The 13,948-nt window shown below is 49.0% G+C and overlaps 1 protein-coding gene and 2 pseudogenes across 1 annotated transcript in view; all 3 read right to left on the bottom strand.

Moving 5' to 3' along the window:
• The window catches only part of LOC126108235 (uncharacterized), an 839,799-nt gene that overhangs the window by 590,449 nt on the left and 235,402 nt on the right, over nt 1–13,948 (bottom strand). The window lies entirely within an intron of this gene.
• Nucleotides 754–871, bottom strand: LOC126109044 (5S ribosomal RNA; annotated as a pseudogene).
• LOC126108996 (5S ribosomal RNA) lies at nt 4,465–4,582 on the bottom strand (annotated as a pseudogene).

Here is a 13,948-nt window from a genome sequence, read left to right as displayed (position 1 = left end):
CATATATGCAATAACTTGCATAATACATTTTTATCGATTTTTTCTGTGCAATGAATTACGCCAGAAATGCAGAACATTAATAATTTCGCGAATTTTGTTGCAGTCTATACACGTAATATACGCTCAAGTGCCCTAGTGCGGCATAGTAGATGGCGGCAGAAGTCAATATTCACTGGTGATGATGATGTTTGGTTTGTGGGGTGCTCAACTGCGCGGTTATCACCACTCATACAAAGTCCCAATCTTTACACAGTCCAGCCCCGCCATGTTAACGATGATGAAAACACAAGCACCCAGTGCCTGGGCAGATAAAATCTCCAACACGGCCCAGAATCGAGCACGCGATACCGTGATCCAGAGGCAACAACACTACCCACTAGACCACCAACAGCAGACATGCACTATTTTAGCTAAAACATTATTACCACCGGCTTAATTGCTTGCTTGCCCGTCTTTGGAACGAAACACCACTGATTCTCCGTATCAGGGATCCGACATTTCGTTGGTAGGTTTGTCGGGGTATGTGGCATCTACGCACAGATCATGTAAAAAGCACACCGTGTACAGGCCACGAGTGGCCGACCGGGACCATCCGACCGCCGTGTCATCCTCAGTGGACGATGCGGATAGGAGGGGCGTGTGGTGAGCACACCGCTCTCCCGGTCGTTATGATGGTATTCTTGACCGAAGCCGCTGCTATTCGGTCGAGTAGCTCCTCAATTGGCATCACGAGGCTGAGTGCACCCCGAAAAATGGCAACAGCGCATGGCGGCCTGGATGGTCACCCATCCAAGTGCCGACCACGCCCGACAGCGCTTAACTTCGGTGATCTCACGTGAACCGGTGTATTCACTGCGGCAAGGTCGTTGCCCACATACTAGACCTACACTTGGAATTACGGTGTGGGGAGCGATATCGTATGACAGCAGGAACCTCTGGTGGTTACCTCACGCACCCAGACACCAAAACTGTACGTCAGTCTGGTGATTCGGCCTTTTGTGCCACCATTGATGAACAGCATTCCTGGGGGATCTTTGAGAGTATGCGACAGAACTGCATACGCAGTTGCAATACATGCTCTCAGACTGGCGGTTGTCGCTTTGTACAATTACTGTCAGCTACGTTGTTGTTACGTGATGTACGTTGAGCACAATAAATGTCCGTTTCCGACCATTGGTTCCCTGTCTCAATATAATCAGTTCTGAACCCCTTATCACCTGTTTCAATTTTACCTAAAAGGTTTAAGGTTGGAAGTTAAATAGTGGCAACCACTTATTCACAACAGATACACGTTTGCCCCTGTTACTTTCCTTCAAAGTAGTCACCATCGTTGTGTAGAACCCGTTCCCAGCGATGTGGAAGGCGTAGTATACAGCTAGCACAACCTGTTCCGTTGATGGTGCGAATGGAGCGGTCTACTGCCTGTCGAATCTCCGGAACAGTTCTGAGGCGAATGCCATGAAATGGTTCCTTCATCTTCGGAACCAAGTCAAAGTCCCGAGGACTAAGTCCCGGGAGTATGGTGGATGGTACAGTACTTCCCAGTCCCATCGGCCGAACAGAGCAGCCACTGCTTGCGTTGTATGCGCCCGCGCATTGTCGTGCAAAATGATGGGTGGGTTGCGCAGAAAGTGTCGCCACTTCTTTCCAAAGCTGGTCGTTTTTGCAGCATCACTCGCGACCAGCTTTGCGAAAGAAGCCGCGACACTTTCTGCACAACCCACCCATCATTTTGCACGACAATGCGCGGGCGCATACAGCGCGAGCTGTGGCTGCTCTGTTCGGCCGATGGGACTGGGAATAGCTTCAGTGCATATACTGCAATAACTTGCATAATAGTACCTTTTATCGATTTTTCTTTGCAATCAATTACGTCAGAAGTGCAGAACATTAAGAATTTCGCGAATTTTGTTAGATTCTATACACTTAGTACACGCTCAAGTGCCCTAGTGCGGCTTAACAGATGTCGGCAGAAGTCAATATTGAATGATGATGATGATGATGATGATGATGATGATGATTGGTTTGTGGGGTGCTCAACTGCGCGTTTGCCAGCAACCATACAAAGTCCCAATCTTTACACAGTCCAGTCTCGCCATGTTAACGATTGATAAGGACAACACAAACACCCAGTCCCTGGACAGAGAAAATCTCCAACACGGCCGGGAATCGAACCCGGAATACTAAACACCTTTTTCCAAAGCTGTTTCACAGAGGAAGACCGCACTGCAGTTCCTTCTCTAAATCCTCGCACCAACGAAAAAATGGCTGACATCGAAATAAGTGTCCAAGGAATAGAAAAGCAACTGGAATCACTCAACAGAGGAAAGTCCACTGGACCTGACGGGATACCAATTCGATTCTACACAGAGTACGCGAAAGAACTTGCCCCCCTTCTAACAGCCGTGTACCGCAAGTCTCTAGAGGAACAGAAGGTTCCAAATGATTGGAAAAGAGCACAGGTAGTCCCAGTCTTCAAGAAGGGTCGTCGAGCAGATGCGCAAAACTATAGACCTATATCTCTGACGTCGATCTGTTGTAGAATTTTAGAACATGTGTTTTGCTCGAGTATCATGTCGTTTTTGGAAACTCAGAATCTACTATGTAGGAATCAACATGGATTCCGGAAACAGCGATCGTGTGAAACCAAACTCGCTTTGTTTGTTCATGAGACCCAGAAAATATTAGATACAGGCTCCCAGGTAGATGCTATTTTTCTTGACTTCCGGAAGGCGTTCGATACAGTTCCGCACTGTCGCCTGATAAACAAAGTAAGAGCCTACGGAATATCAGACCAGCTGTGTGGCTGGATTGAAAAGTTTTTAGCAAACAGAACACAGCATGTTGTTATCAACGGAGAGACGTCTACAGACATTAAAGTAACCTCTGGCGTGCCACAGGGGAGTGTTATGGGACCATTGCTTTTCACAATATATATAAATGACCTAGTAGATAGTGTCGGAAGTTCCATGCGGCTTTTAGCGGATGATGCTGTAGTATACAGAGAAGTTGCAGCATTAGAAAATTGTAGCGAAATGCAGGAAGATCTGCAGCGGATAGGCACTTGGTGCAGGGAGTGGCAGCTGACCCTTAACATAGACAAATGTAATGTATTGCGAATACGTAGAAAGAAGGACCCTTTATTGTATGATTATATGATAGCGGAACAAACACTGGTAGCAGTTACTTCTGTAAAATATCTGGGAGTATGCGTGCGGAACGATTTGAAGTGGAATGATCATATAAAATTAATTGTTGGTAAGGCGGGTACCAGGTTGAGATTCATTGGGAGAGTCCTTAGAAAATGTAGTCCATCAACAAAGGAGGTGGCTTACAAAACACTCGTTCGATCTATACTTGAGTATTGCTCATCAGTGTGGGATCCGTACGAGATCGGGTTGACGGAGGAGATAGAGAAGATCCAAAGAAGAGCGGCGCGTTTCGTCACAGGGTTATTTGGTAACCGTGATAGCGTTACGGAGATGTTTAACAAACTCAAGTGGCAGACTCTGCAAGAGAGGCGCTCTGCATCGCGGTGTAGCTTGCTCGCCAGGTTTCGAGAGGGTGCGTTTCTGGATGAGGTATCGAGTATATTGTTGCCCCTACTTATACCTCCCGAGGAGATCACGAATGTAAAATTAGAGAGATTAGAGCGCGCACAGGGGCTTTCAGACAGTCGTTCTTCCCGCGAACCATACGCGACTGGAACAGGAAAGGGAGATAATGACAGTGGCACGTAAAGTGCCCTCCGCCACACACCGTTGGGTGGCTTGCGGAGTATAAATGTAGATGTAGAATACCGTGATCCGGAGGCAGCAACGCTAGCCACCAGACCACGAACTGTGGACATGCACTAATGACCCAAAACATTATGACCACCGGCTTAATAAATTGCTTGCCGTCTTTGGAACGAAGTACACCACTGATTCTGCGTATCAGGGATCCGACAGTTCGTTGGTAGGTTTGTGGAGGTATCTGGCTCTAGATGTCTACGCACAGATCATGTAAAAAGCACACCGTCTTTAGGCCACGAGTGGCCGACCGGGACCATCCGACCGCCGTGTCATCCTCAGTGGAGGATGCGGATAGGAGGGGCGTGGGGTCAGCACACCGCTGTCCCGTCCGCCCCGGTAGCTGAGTGGTCAGCGTGACAGACTGTCAATCCTAAGGGCCCGGGTTCGATTCCCGGCTGGGTCGGAAATTTTCTCCGCTCAGGGACTGGGTGTTGTGTTGTCCTAATCATCATCATTTCATCCCCATCGACGCGCAAGGTCGCCGAAGTGGCGTCAAATTGAAAGACCTGCACCAGGCGAACGGTCTACCCGACGGGAGGCCCTAGCCACACGACATTTCCATTTTATACCGCTCTCCCGGTCGTTATGATGGTGTTCTTGACCGAAGCCGCTACTATTCGGTCGAGTAGCTCCTCAACTGGCATCACGAGGCTGGGTGCACCCCGACAAATGGCAACAGCGCGTGGCGGCCTGGATGGTCACCCATCCAAGTGCCGGCCACGCCCGACAGCGCTTAACTTCGGTGATCTCACGGGAACCGGTGTAGGCACTGCGGCAAGGCCATTGCCCACATATCTTGTAATTCGGTTAATAACGGGCCGCTGATCTGTGTACGTGGTGATGGCGTCGCTTAGGATTTACATCAGGCGAATTTCGTCGCCTAGACATCAACGTGAGTTCACTATAATGCTCCACACACCACTGTATCACGGATCGTAGGCGGCGCCACCGCATGTCACGTGGCGTCGATGTGCCGCTATCTCTGGCTATCGTCTGTTCTCTCGATTGCAGGCAATCGATTGTCACGTGATTGATGCAACGTCGACCGCCATATCTTATCCAATTTTAATCCTTCTTCTTTACGATTAAAATTGTATTGATGTTTGTGGATTTCAATTGCCTCTCTATACATACGTTTATAATAGTGCGACGTCCTCGCTAGCACGCTTGTTCCACCAAATTTTATTTCGTGATCTCTATCCTTAAAAACATGTTCCGCTACTGCCGATTTGTCGATGTGTCCCAAGCGACAGAGATAGCTGCACATCGACGCCACGTGACGTGTGGTGGCGCCTCCTACGATCTCTATATAAGCGGCGGCCCCAGCTCCTAGCAGCTCCCCCTCCCCCTTCACTTTTCCTCTCCTTCCCCCCCCCCCTTTTTCCCGTCATCTGATCAGTTTCCCCCACCTGCTCTCGGGTGTGGTATGTTGTATTTGTGCCAACTTTTAGCGCAGTGTTTAAGTGAGTGTTCGGTGTTGTGCGTCCTTCCACAGTGTTGCGAACAGAAATCATGCTGTCGCTGGGTGTGCTTTTTATATCTCTTGCGAACAGAACCCAGACTGTCGCCGTGTTTTTTTAATTGTCTGTCTGTTGTTTTTCTGCTTCCTGTGTGTTCTATTAGCTTCATCGACCCTGTGTTTTATGTTTTATGCTCCAGAATTTTCTGCCATTTTTGCCTTTAAGTCACCGCTTTTATCTTTTGCTTGTACAGCCCTCTCGCAGTGTCCGGAGCAAGTGTGGCGGGTCTGACACACCGGTGTCAATGTGTTCTTTTTTCCATTTCCAGGAGTGTATGTTGACCCCACGACACCGTCAGTTGCGATTGCAGTCGGCACGGGAGCCGACCGTCGATCAATGAAAACGTGTCGGTTCTTCTTTTTAAAACAACTTCTGTAGGCTGAAGAGCGGCGTAATAAGCTGCTGCCAGCCCGCCCCCTTTAGGGGGAATCGAAACCCAATAAAGGAAAAAAAAAACTCCTAGCAGCCAGTCGTCGACTCACCTCGGAAGATGTTCTCCGTAGTTGAGAACGAAACGTCAGGGAGAAGAAGTGCTACAGATCGACCACGGCAACTTAGCCCGGAAGTGTTTACTGATGAAGACGCCGGCCGTGAAAGCCTACATGGAATGATTCACTGTATCACGGTTCTGGTTCCGAGACACGGACAGCTGTACTGCTGAAAGATGACGTCGTCCCCGGGGAAATCAAGCATGTAGGGATACAGGTGTTGGCAGCTGAAAGCGTGTCTTCGATTACTACCACATGTCTGATGCGGGCGCAGGAGAATCTCTCTCGTAGCTTAAGACAGCTCCCACCAGCTCCGTGGCGCACTGCACGTTTCGAGCCGCCGTTCACCTCGATAGCGGCGTTTGTGGAGACGACCAGCGACGCAGTGTAGCAAAAATGTGACTCACCTGAAGAACCGACACGTTTTCATTGATCGACGGTCGGCTCCCGTGCCGACTGCAATCGCAACTGACGGTGTCGTGGGGTCAACATACACTCCTGGAAATGGAAAAAAGAACACATTGACACCGGTGTGTCAGACCCGCCACACTTGCTCCGGACACTGCGAGAGGGCTGTACAAGCAATGATCACACGCACGGCACAGCGGACACACCAGGAACCGCGGTGTTGGCCGTCGAATGGCGCTAGCTGCGCAGCATTTGTGCACCGCCGCCGTCAGTGTCAGCCAGTTCGCCGACGCATACGGAGCTCCATCGCAGTCTTTAACACTGGTAGCATGCCGCGACAGCGTGGACGTGAACCGTATGTGCTGTTGACGGACTTTGAGCGAGGGCGTATAGTAGGCATGCGGGAGGCCGGGTGGACGTACCGCCGAATTGCTCAACACGTGGGGCGTGAGGTCTCCACAGTACATCGATGTTGTCGCCAGTGGTCGGCGGAAGGTGCACGTGCCCGTCGACCTGGGACCGGACCGCAGCGACGCACGGATGCACGCCAAGACCGTAGGATCCTACGCAGTGCCGTAGGGGACCGCACCGCCACTTCCCAGCAAATTAGGGACACTGTTGCTCCTGGGGTATCGGCGAGGACCATTCGCAACCGTCTCCATGAAGCTGGGCTACGATCCCGCACACCGTTAGGCCGTCTTCCGCTCACGCCCCAACATCGTGCAGCCCGCCTCCAGTGGTGTCGCGACAGGCGTGAATGGAGGGACGAATGGAGACGTGTCGTCTTCAGCGATGAGAGTCGCTTCTGCCTCGGTGCCAATGATGGTCGTACGCGTGTTTGGCGCCGTGCAGGTGAGCGCCACAATCAGGACTGCATACGACCGAGGCACACAGGGCCGACACCCGGCATCATGGTGTGGGGAGCCATCTCCTACACTGGCCGTACACCACTGGTGATCGTCGAGGGGACACTGAATAGTGCACGGTACATCCAAACCGTCATCGAACCCATCGTTCTACCATTCCTAGACCGCCAAGGGAACTTGCTGTTCCAACAGGACAATGCACGTCCGCATGTATCCCGTGCCACCCAACGTGCTCTAGAAGGTGTAAGTCAACTACCCTGGCCAGCAAGATCTACGGGTCTGTCGCCCATTGAGCATGTTTGGAACTGGATGAAGCGTCGTCTCACGAGGTCTGCACGTCCAGCACGAACGCTGGTCCAACTGAGGCGCCAGCATCTCTACGATCGTCTCCATGGGAGAATAGCAGCCTGCATTGCTGCGAAAGGTGGATATACACTGTACTAGTGCCGACATTGTGCATGCTCTGTTGCCTGTGTCTATGTGCCTGTGGTTCTGTCAGTGTGATCATGTGATGTATCTGACCCCAGGAATGTGTCAAAGTTTCCCCTTCCTGGGACAATGAATTCACGGTGTTCTTATTTCAATTTCCAGGAGTGTATAAAACCCTATGGGTCGGTTTTCGATATACTGCTTGTCCCAAAGTGCCATTATATTTGCGCCGTACCAACACATCCAAAAATGGAAGGCATCCATCTTTTCAGATTTCCATCGTGAACTGAATTTTCCTGTGGATGGAATTGAGATGATCTAAAAATTCTTTTAACTTGTCTTCACCATGGGGCCAAACTACAAACGTGTCGTCAACATACCTCCAAAACGCTGTGCGCTTCAAGCCAGCAGATTCCAGCGCCTTCTCCTTGAAGTCCTCCATAACGGAGTTGACCATCAAAGGCGACAAAAGGACTACCCATGAAGACACCGTAAGTCCATAAAATTCATTATTGAATAAAAAATATGACGAGGTCAAAACATGTTTAAACAAAGCTGAAATACACTACTGGCTATTGAAATTGCTACACCACGAAATGACGTGCTGCAGCCGCCAAATTTAACCGACAGGAAGAAGATGTTATTATATGCAAACGATTAGCTTTTCAGAGCATTCACACAAGGTTGGCGCCGGTGGCGACACCTACACCGTGCTGACATGAGGAAAGTCTCCAACCGATTCCTCATACACAAACAGCAGTTGACCGGCATTGCCTGGTGAAACGTTGTTGTGATGCCTCGTGTAAGGAGGAGAAATGCGTACCATCACGTTTCCGACTTTGATAAAGGTCGGACTGTGGCCCATCGCGATTGCGGTTTATCGTATCGCGACATGCTGCTCGCGTTGGTCGAGATCCAATGACTGTTAGCAGAATATGGAATCGGTGGGTTTAGGAGAGTAATACGGAACGCCGTGCTGGATCCCAACGGCCTCGTATCACTAGCAGTCGGGATGACAGGCATCTTATCCGCACGGCTGTAACGGATCGTGCAGCCACGTCTCGATCCCTGAGTCAACAGATGGGGACGTTTGCAAGACAACGACCATCTGCACGAACAGTTCGACGACGTTTGCAGCAGCACGGATCATCAGCTCGGAGACCGTGGCTGCGGTTACCCTTGACGCCTGAATCACAGACAGGAGCGCCTGTGATGGTGTACCCGACGACGAACCTGGGTGCACGAATGGCAAAACGTCATTTTTTCGGATGAATCGAGAATCTGATTGCAGCATCACGATGGTCGCATCCGTGTGTGGCGACATCGCGGTGAACGCTCATTGGGAGCGTGTATTCGTCATCGCCATACTGGCGTATCACCCGGCGTGATGGTATGGGGTGCCATAGGTTTCACGTCTCTGTCACCTCTTGTTCGCACTGACGGCACTTCTAACAGTGGACGTTACATGTCAGATGTGTTACGACCCGTGGCTCTACCCTTCATTCGATCCCTGCGAAACCCCACATTTCAGCAGGATAATGCACGACCGCATATGTTCGACTTCTGCCCTGGCCAGCACACTCTCTAGATCTCTCAGCAATTTAAAACGTCTGGTCAATGGTGGCCGAGCAACTGGCTCGTCACAATACGCCAGTCACTACTCTTGATGAACTGTGGTATCGTGTTGAAGCTGCACGTGCAGCTGTACCTGTACACGCAGTCCAAGCTCTGTTTGACTCAATACCCAGGCGTATCGAGGTCGTTATTACGGCCAGAGTTGGTTGTTCTGGGTACTGATTTCTCAGGATCTATGCACCCAAATTGCGTGAAAATGTAATCACATGTCAGTTCTAGTATATTATATTTGTCCAATGAATACCCGTTTGTCATCTGCATTTCTTCTTGGTGTAGGAATTTCAATGGCCAGTAGTGTATCTTTATCAAAAATTTTTCCAGTGAGAAACAATGATTCAGAAAGAGGAACCTTTGTGAACAACGACACTACATCGAAACAGACTAACGTACTGACTGCCATACTAACGCTAGGATACCGAGACGGTGGTTCTTACAGCTGATAAAAGGTAATACCACTGTTTTAATTTCTCGTGACGATTATCATCATAAAATGAACAGTTTAGTGAGTGACTGCACATACCGGAAGAACAATAAAGACCCCACCAACCAGGAGGTAAGGAAGACTACTTCGCTTCTGAACGCCTCCCCTCCTTCGACCAGAAGTTGTGCGAAGATTGAAACCAAGTGGTGCGGTGCCTCCAAGACTTTATGGACTTCCAAAGATCCACAAGAATGGTGATCCTCTGCGTCCAATAGTGAATAACATCGGCTCTCCAACCCATGATCGTGCCTAACGGCATCGTTATTAAGGCCTCCGGTGGGAAAATCCGCTCATCAAATGGTTCAAATGGCTCTGAGTACTACGGGACTTAACTTCTACGTCTACATTTATACTCCGCAAGCCACCCAACGGGGTGTGGCGGAGGGCACTTTACGTGCCACTGTCATTACCTCCCTTTTCTGTTACACTCGCGTATGGTTCGCGGGAAGAACGACTGTCCCAAAGCCTCCGTGCGCGCTCGAATCTCTCTAATCGCGCTCGAATCTCTCTGAGGTCATCAGTCCCCTAGAACTTAGAAAAACTTAAACCTACCTAACCTAGGGACATCACACACGCCCATGCCCGACGCAGGATTCGAACCTGCGACCGTAGCGGTCACGCGGTTCCAGACTGTAGCGCCTAGAACCGCTCGGCCACTCCGTCCGGCGATGCGCTCATAATATACGTAACTCTGTGGACTTCACTGGCAAACTGAAATCACTCGAACTGATCAATTCTGATATGTTAGTTTCGATGTAGTGTCGTTGTTCGCAAAGATTCCACTTTCGGAATCATTGTTTCTCATCGGAAAAAGTTTCGATAAAGAGATTTCAGCTTTGTTTAAACATGTTTTGACCTCGACATATTTATAGAGCAAACAAACCTACGAACACCACGTTCTGGCCGGCCGCTGTGGTCGAGCTGTTCTACGCGCTACAGTTTGAAACGCGCGACCGCTACGGTCGCAGGCTCGAATCCTGCCCCGGGCACGGATGTGTGAGATGTCCTTAGGTTGGTTAGGTTTGAGTAGTCCTGTCTAGGCGACTGATGACCTCAGAAGTTAAGTCCCATAGTGCTCAGAGTCATTTGAACCATTTGAACCACGGTCTATGAAGAGTCGTGGACGTCCAACCATTTAGCGCCTAGTGGTAGTTTCACTGTCCTTCCACCTCTTTCCGTAGATAGTCACGGCAGTAGCACGTGAACATTCGACCAGCTTAACCTTTTTCGAGATATTCGTTCACATGCTCTGCGTAATAATAATCTGCCCTCTGCCAAAGCCGCTTATCTCAATGAATTTCCCTATTTTCAGCCCATATGTTCGCTAGGATTATCCCCCATCCGTGTCATCTCTCCTTACCGCGTTCTGTTACCGCGTGACGCGCCCACAACGTCACCATGCGGAATCCAACTTCGCGGTGGGCAGTAGTCATAATTGTATCTACTTTGTCCTAATAATTTAAATAAAACAACGCTGTTATTGTTGTTCAGGGATGCTGCCTGGTACTTGATGAACGTCGTAAATGCTATTATAAAGTACACTACTGGCCATTAAAATTGCTACACAAGAAGAAATGCAGATGATAAACGGGTATTCATTGGACAAAAATATTATACTAGAGCTGACATGTGATTACAGTTTCACGCAATTTGGTGCATAGATCCTGAGAAATCAGTACTCAGAACAACCACCTCTGGCCGTAATAACGGCCTTGATACGCCTGGGCATTCAGTCAAATAGAGCTTGGATGGCGTGTATAGGTACAGCTGCCCACGCAGCTTCAACACGATACCACAGTTCATCAAGAATAGTGACTGGCGTATTGTGACGAGCCAGTTGCTCGGCCACCATTGACCACACGTTTTCTATTGGTGACAGACATGGAGAATGTGCTGGCCAGGGCAGCAGTCGAACATTTTCTGTATCCAGAAAGGCCCGTACAGGACCTGCAACGTGCGTCGTGCATTATCCTGCTGAAATGTAGGGTTTCGCAGGGATCGAATGAAGGGTAGAGCCACGGATCGAAACACACCTGAAATGTAACGTCCACTGTTCAAAGTGCCGTCAATGCGAAAGGGAGGTGACCGAGACGTGTAACCAATGGCACCCCATACCACCACGCCAGGTGATACGCCAGTATGGCGATGACGATTACACGCTTCCAACGTGCGTTCACTGCGATGTCGCCAAACACGGATGCGACCATCGTGATGCTGTAAACAAAACCTGGATTCATCCGAAAAAATAACGTTATGCAATTCGTGCACCCAGGTTCGGCGTCGAGTACACCATCGCAGGCGCTCCTGTCTATGATGCAGCGTCAAGGGTAACCGCAGCCACGGTCTCCGAGCTGATAGTCCGTGCTGCTGCAAATGTCGTCGAACTGTTCGTGCAGATGGTTGTTGTCTTGCAAACGTCCCCATCTGTTGACTCAGGGATCGAGACGTGGCTGCACGATCCGTTACAGCCGTGCGGATAAGATGCCTGTCATCTCGACTGCTAGTGATACGAGACCGTTGGAATACAGCACGGCGTTCCGTATTACCCTCCTGAACCCACCGATTCCATATTCTGCTAACAGTCATTGGATCTCGACCAACGCGAGCAGCAATGTTGCGATACGATAAACCGCAATCGCGATAGGCTACAATCCGACCTTTATCAAAGTCGAAAACGTGATGGTACGCATTTCTACTCCTTTCACGAGGCATTACAACAACGTTTCACCAAGCAACGCCGGTCAATTGCTGTTAGTGTCTGAGAAAACGGTTGGAAACTTTCCTCCTGTAGTACGTTGTGGGTGTCTCCACCGGCACCAACCTTGTGTGAATACTCTGAAAAGCTAATCATTTGCATATCACAGCATCTTCTTCCTGACGGTTAAATTTCGCGTCTGTAGCACGTCATCTTCGTTGTGTAGCAATTTTAATGGCCAGTAGTGTAAGGAACGTTACATGTTTATCAAATGCGTTATACTCTGTAGCTGAAACAGCACATCTAAAATATGACAATGTGAATATGCTGATACACTCCACAATACGCCAGTCACTACTCTCGATGAACTGTGGTATCGTGTTGAAGCTGCATGGGCAGCTGTGCCTATACACGTCATCCAAGCTCTGTTTGACTCAATGCCCAGGCGTATCAAGGCCGTTATTACGGCCAGAGGTGGTTGTTCTGAGTACTGATTTCTCAGGATCTATGCACCCAAACTGCGTGAAAATGTAATCACATGTCAGCTCTAGTATAATATTTTTGTCCAATGAATACCCGTTTATCAGCTGCATTTCTTCTTGTGTAGCAATTTTAATGGCCAGTAGTGTATTTTAATAGCATTTACGACGTTCAACAAGTACGAGGCAGCATTCCTGAACAACAATAACAGCGTTGTTTTATTTAAATTATTAGGACAAAGTAGATACAATTATGACTACTGCCCACCGCGAAGTTGGATTCCGCATGGTGACGCTGTGGGCGCGTCACGCGGTAACAGAATTATGTAAGCGGAGATGACACGTATGGGGGATAATCCTAGGGAACATATGGGCTGAAAATAGGGAAATTCACTGAGATAAGCGGCTTTGGCAGAGGGCAGATTATTATTACGCAGAGCATGTGAACGAATAGCTCGAAAATGGCGGAGCTGGTAGAATGTTCACGTGTTACTGTCGTGACTATCTACGGAAAGAGGTGGAAGGACTGTGAAACTACCACTAGGCGTTAAATGGCTGGACGTTCAGGACTCTTCACAGAACGTGGTTCAAATGGCTCTGAGCACTATGGGACTTAACATCTGAGGTCATCGGTCCCCTAGAACTTAAAACTACTTAAACCTAACTTAACCTAAGGACATCACACACATCCATGCCCGGGGCAGGATTCGAACCTGCGACCGTAGCGGTCGCGCTGTTCGAGACTGAAGCGCCTAGAACCGTTCGGCCACACCGGCCGGCTCCTGTGGAGAAGTATGTGTTGAAGCAAAATGTAAGATGAACATTCGGATTAAACCCTAATTTTGGCTTTATGAAGTTGACTGACAAAAACGTAGATTTTCAAGTTGATCTAACTTTGTCCAAGCTTTATTCAAATAAGTATGCAACTGTCACTTCTTTTGGCGTAGAACGATCATATTCTGTGTACCTAAATGTTCTGTCTGATAAAAACATGACCCTAACTGAAGAAAATTAGGAGAAATTTGTTGTTCTGTCCTAAATTAGAAAAAAAAACAGATATAAATATAGGAGTGATTTTTGCCAATGCATAATTTTATTGTTTTACTGCCTCACTGTGGATGTTTAATGATACGAGATGCAGTACTGCATGCAT

The sequence above is a fragment of the Schistocerca cancellata genome, chromosome 11 (genome assembly GCF_023864275.1).
Source record: "Schistocerca cancellata isolate TAMUIC-IGC-003103 chromosome 11, iqSchCanc2.1, whole genome shotgun sequence".
Taxonomy (NCBI): domain Eukaryota; kingdom Metazoa; phylum Arthropoda; class Insecta; order Orthoptera; family Acrididae; genus Schistocerca; species Schistocerca cancellata.
Note: the sequence above shows the minus strand (reverse complement) of the source record. Positions and strands in the feature narration are given on the sequence as shown.